Below are 6,204 nucleotides of genomic sequence, written 5' to 3'. Positions count from 1 at the left end.
TTTTTTCGTGGTACGCGGGCCTCTCACTGTTGTGGCCTCTCCCGTTGCAGAGCACAGGCTCCGGACGCGCAGGCTCAGCGGCCATGGCTCACGGGCCCAGCCGCTCCGCTGCACGTGGGATCTTCGCGGACCGGGGCACGAACCTGTGTCCCCTGCATTGGCAGGCAGACCCTCAACCACTGCACCACCAGGGAAGCCCCAGAAGCATCTACTTTTAATTCAACTATTGAGATCAGACTCTCTGCAGAGTTTTGGGGGGTTTAGTAGCTTCCTCCTAAGCTGAACATAACAGTGGTTCTCAGAGTGTTGTCCAGAGACCAGCAGCATCAGCATTACCTGGAAATTAGTGAGAAATGTAAATTTGGGGGCCCCGCCCCCCGATCTACAGAATCAGAAACTTTAGGGGTAAGGCCTTGCAATCTGTGTTTTAACACCCCCTCACTGGAGATTCTGATGCACCCTCAAGTTTGGGAACCACCAGGCTACAAAATCAAAGTGTGGTCTGTGGATCAGGAGTATCCAACATCACCTGGGAGCATGTTAGAAATGCATATTCACAGGCCCCACCCGGGACCTACTGCATCAGAATCTGCATTTTAACAAGATCCCTAGATGCTTTATATGCCTGTTATCATATTTGAAAACTCATCTGAAAAGTACTGCTTTGTCTAGGCCAGTGGTTCTCACCTTGGCTGGACTTAGAGAATTACCCGGGCAGCTTTAAAAAATCCAGAGGCCAGGGCCTCACCCTGGACCAATTAAATTAGAATCTCGGGGTGAGGGGGGAAGAGGGGTGTTGGACTGGGCACTAGTAGCTGCAAAAGCTCACCATGTGATTCCAATGTGCAGCTAAGGTTGAGTACCCTTTCTCCAAGCTGTGGCTTATTGAACCCTCTTTTATCAATTATCACTCCTCTGCCTGCTTCCTGGAACTTATTGGTAAAGTGCTCATCTGCTGATGCCACCCACTCATTCACTTGTATTCTATTGACTGTTTTGTGTATATGTATTGTTTTTTATTGTTATTTTAACAGTTCTGTTTCTCTGGAGACCATTAATACAATGAATACACCCTCCTTCCCCAGTATATAGCACTGTCCCTTGTCTAGAAAGGTATGTAATAAATGTTTATTGAACCCTAGCATTCGAAATTCATTAACGTATTAAAAAAGAGTGCCATAAAGCAGCGGTCCCCAACCTTTTTGGCACCAGGGACCAGTTTCGTGGAAGACAGTTTTTCCACGGACCAGGGGGTGGGGGATGGTTTCAGGATGATTCAAGTGCATTACATTTATTGTGCACTTTATTTCTATTATTATTACATTATAATATATAATGAAATAATTATACAACTCACCATAATGCAGAATCAGTGGGAGCCCTGAGCTTGTTTTTCTGCAACTAGATGGTCTCATCTGGGGGTGATGGGAGACAGTGACACCCGACGTGTGTTGCTTATGTCCAGTCTACTCCGTCATCTCATTTTGGTTGCTGTCACTGCAGAAAACTCTGCTTCACAAAGATAAGATGTTGGAAATGGAAGCAGGCTTTTCAGTGCTTTTGTGTCAATCTCAGGATATTCCACCTTGACTTTAATCCAGAACGTATGTAGATTTGAAGTTGTCTCAAACATACTTTTAAGGCCACCATCATTAGGCATTAGATTCTCATAAGGAGCATGCAACCTAGATCCCTCACATTCGCAGTTCACAGTAGGGTTCACGCTCCTATGAGAATCTAATGCTGCCGCTGATCTGACAGGAGGCAGAGCTCAGGCAGTAATGTGAGCGATGGGGAGCGGCTGTAAATACAGATGAAGCTTCACTCACTTGCCCACTGCTCACCTCCTGCTGTGCGGCCCAGTTCCTAACAGGCCACAGACCAGTACTTGTCCATGGCCCAGGGGTTGGGGATCCCTGCCATAAAGTGATTTTTCTCATTCCCCAAAGGCTATTTATTTATTTTTACATGTGAAGTTCAATGTGAAAAAGGAAGTTTTCATGGTTATTTTACCTGATTTATCCATGTTCAAAGTATGTGGCAAAAGTTCAAAGTGAAGGGTCCTTCTTGCTGAGCTTTGCTTGAGTTCCCTCAAACAACATATGCCAAAGAAACAAAAATAACAAGCAAAATTTAGTATGCCCTTGGCTTCCTTTAGTAAACTGCCATTTATTGAGCAACTACTAGGTCCTCAACATGGTCGGAAACTGTTCAGAGAGTGTAGAAGAGACTTTATTTCATGGGTTCCACTTAAAACTATCATGCAGTTACTGGTTACTAGAGATAAGTAGTTTCTGTGGTCTCTGTGTATCTGTGTGTGTGTGTGTGTGTGTGTGTGTGTGTGTTTTCTACAGGTGGAGTAAAGGAGGACATTTTGACGGTCTAAAGTCTGTCTCAGCATGTACAAGCGTAAGCTTATGATTGATAACTGTGGTTCAATATCCTGCTTTTATAAAACAAAATCTAATTTGACTTAATAGCATGCTTTTACATGATGACATCATTAATGGTGCCTACTGCAGAAAATAAATGTTTTCCTGTGAAACTAAAGTATAGACTAGTTTTAGATAGATCAGAATATAGCTATAAAATACAATAGTGTCTGGCTTGCCATTAAATATTCCTTATTACATTAAACTCCATTAAAAACAAATGATTAGACATTTCCTATTATACTGAGGGAGCTAATACTAATAGGAATGCCAGCTTTTTATTGACAAAGGAGCATTGAACTGCTTTCTCATCAGAAAATATGAGTGGAGATATTTGCTAATATAGTACAGCAATCCAACAAAGACCACTAAATTCAGATTGGAAACATGATTCACTCTCAACTTGGGCAGGAAAGGAATTAAAATTGCTCTGAAAGTTTAAGTATTTCATCTACCTGATTGCAGTTATCCTAGATGGTGATGACAAAAATTTGACTGCATATCTTATAACAATCGTTGTCACTCACTGGATTGTTTTAAGGTCAGTGTTCCCAAAGCTGAACATCAGCTTTACCCAGAATGCTTGTTACAACGAGACTCCAGATCTCATCCCAGATGACCTGAATCAGAATCTCTTGGGGAGTGATCTAGGTATATGTATTTTTAACAAGTCTCCCCTGGTGTTTCTCATGCTCAAATTTGGAAAACACTGTTTCAGGCTATCAATATTCACACACAGTATGATAGACCAAGAGACCAGGAGTGGCCGTACACATAAGTCACAATTTACTGGTTTGGCTGTAGGGGTATGTGGGGTTTAGTGGGAAATTAGATGAAAAGCGTCCTCCCTTTCTTGTATCTGAAATTCTGCTATTTGAAATCAGTATTTCCCTCTCTCCATAGTTTTTTTTGTATGTTAAACATCCTGGAAATATTTTTATTATAAGATGTGAAAAAGTTTTAGCACATGACAGGAAGAACTGGGCCTAATGAAAGCTCTGGGCCTGTATGGGGGATGGGAGCAGAGTGGACACACATAGGACTGGATGTGTGGAATATCACAGTTATACTGTGCCTGTCCCTAAACCTCCACAGGAAGGCAGCTCCATAGCACATACAGTTCAGAAAACCATCAGGCATTTGATCAAGGAGCCAATCTTCTTACTGAAATATTGGACCTCTGCTTTATTCAAATGAGAAAATATATGGAAAAATCAGAGAAAACATTATACATATTAGACTATAATCTAGTGAAATAATTAGTAACCTATGATTTTTGGCAGGTAATTATATGCTCATGCAATATATATATATGCACACACACATACCCAAACACACACATATACACATATATATATGTATATTTGTATATATTTAAGTATACAAAAAATAACTTTTGTTTCCAAGAATCATCATAAAATGCTTTCCAATGCTCTGAAAACCTTTGTCATATGGGAAAGTTGCTTATATGAAGCCAAGTCTCTCTCTTGCCAGAGGGATGTTTGCTTACGTCTTTAGTTTATAACGATAGATGAGTAGTTAAGGTAACTAATGTTCAATGAGCTTTTCAAAACTCCCTGTCCAGGGGCACTTGGCACACCTTCCAGTGCTGGCCTCCTTCTGATTCGGTCATACAATTTAGTGATAAAGAATATGAGCTTTGGTGTTAGGTTAGACCAGGGCTTGAGTACTGTGTGTATTACTTACAAGTTAAGTCACTTAGTATTTCTGAGTCCCAGTTTCCACATCTGTAAATTGGTGCTAATAATTTTATAATGGAAATAACTCTTGGGATTAATATAAGGATGAAATGAGGTTTTACATTTAAAGAGAATTTTCAGCTTGTATTGTAATTATTGAGAGAAACCTTCTAGCATGCTTCTACCTCTTACTAAAGGGCTAGCGGCCTGACCTACAGTCCATTACTCTCATTTCCATAGGGATAAGAGGAATTCTGGTTCTCCCTAACAGGTGGTGGAGAAAAACGCATTAAGCTGGTCCCCAGAGATGGTTGTGTCTGCCTTCAAGGAGAGAGGCGCTTGGAGTAGACTTATTTGGTAACAGTGGCTCCTTATTACAGAATTAGGATTTTGGCCCCAAAGTTTGCCCAGGGGTCACAGGAGTAGAGAATGAGATGAAGAGTGAAAACATACAAATACACCAACGTGACATGACCAAAGAAAGCACAGATACATTTCAATAAAATGATAGTTTAGCATCTGAGATGGAGGCTGTACAATGGTGAGGATAAAGCGGACTCAAATTCCAAGACCAAAAAGGTCTGATTAAGTTAAAAAATCAGATTTACATATTTCTCTTTTAATGGCATTGTAATGGAGTAGAGGTCTCATCTAACAAGGTAGAAATATTAACAGTTACGTGGTAGAGATTTTTTTAGCATGGTCCATTTTCATGGAAGTCATTTTTATCCGGTTCTAAATTATATGTGTTAAAAGGATACATGAATTCATTAAATTATTTTTAACTCAGCTCATTATTACACTCAGCTTAACATCTCAGACAGTTGCTAATTTTTAACCAATTTAACAAAACGTCCTTTGTTAAGAATTATGTAGCAATGCTTCCAACTTATTATCGTTGAAGTAAAAGAAAGCCTTTTAAAGAGGAGATATATGTTTTGAAGGTATATTGGTATAGAACCATAGAGAATCAGAGCCAGAAAGACCCTAGAAATGATATAGGTCAACCTCTCATTGGATAGACAAGGTAACAGGATCATTCCCTGAGACCCACATTAGGGTGATAAACAGCAAATAAGCCATGAACCTATCACGTATTTAGAGACTGTCTAATATATTCAAGGCACTGTGCTACAGGATGAAAGATAAGGAACTGCATAAGATGTGCTCTCTGCCCTTATAAAAGGCTTATGATCTAACCAAAGGATCAGACGTGTGCTCATGTAACAATGCATAGTATGACGTAGCTTATTATAAGTGGTACAAAATGCTACACGAACTAAGAAGTTGGAAAGACCTCTTTGTAGAGTCTTATATTGAGGGAATCTTCTTAGGCAGGGTGATATTTGAATTGACTCTCTGACCTTTGCCTCTACTGTGATTGTATATCAGTTCACTTAGTGATGATGCTTCTGCAAATAGGGGGAAATGCATGGTTCAAATGATGCATAGGGACTAAGGAGGTTTTCTTAAAATATAGCTTTTATGCACATGTTATGCTTCTAAATGTGGATGTTCATTAATTTGTTCAACCTATATTTATTGAATGCCAACTATGTACTAGAAGCTGTGGATAAAATAATTAATGAAACAGAGTGCCTGTACTCATGTTACAGTCTAGTCAAGGGAGAAAGACAAGAAACAATTACACAAACAGCCATTGAATATTTCAGATTGTGGTCAGTCCTATGAGGAAGCAGGGTAAGGACCCAGAGAAGAGTGTTGTGTGAGGTGAAGTGCAGAGACCTGAAGAAAGTGGGGGATTGAGCCATGCAAATAGCTGGCGGAAGAGCATTCTATGCAGAAGAAACAAGTGAATTTCATTAACATGGTTTTGAAAGTAACACAAAAGACATTTATTTGTCAAGCCTGCTTTTCTTCCCAATCACAAGCCAGGGGAAGGGCTTTTACTTGTAACAGAAAGGAGGTAATGAACTGACCACCTTACCAATACCAATGCAGACCTTCTATCGAAGGTTAAGAGGAAAAACAGAGAGGGCGGAAAGGAGAAAAAGGAGACAAGGGCAGGATGGAGCTGAGTGAGGGAAATGAAGGAGTGGAGACAGAGGGAA

The sequence above is a fragment of the Lipotes vexillifer genome, unplaced genomic scaffold (assembly GCF_000442215.2).
Source record: "Lipotes vexillifer unplaced genomic scaffold, Lipotes_vexillifer_v1.1 scaffold560, whole genome shotgun sequence".
In the NCBI taxonomy this organism is placed as follows: domain Eukaryota; kingdom Metazoa; phylum Chordata; class Mammalia; order Artiodactyla; family Lipotidae; genus Lipotes; species Lipotes vexillifer.
The sequence above is the reverse complement of the archived record's forward strand: the minus strand, read 5'-3'. Positions refer to the sequence as shown.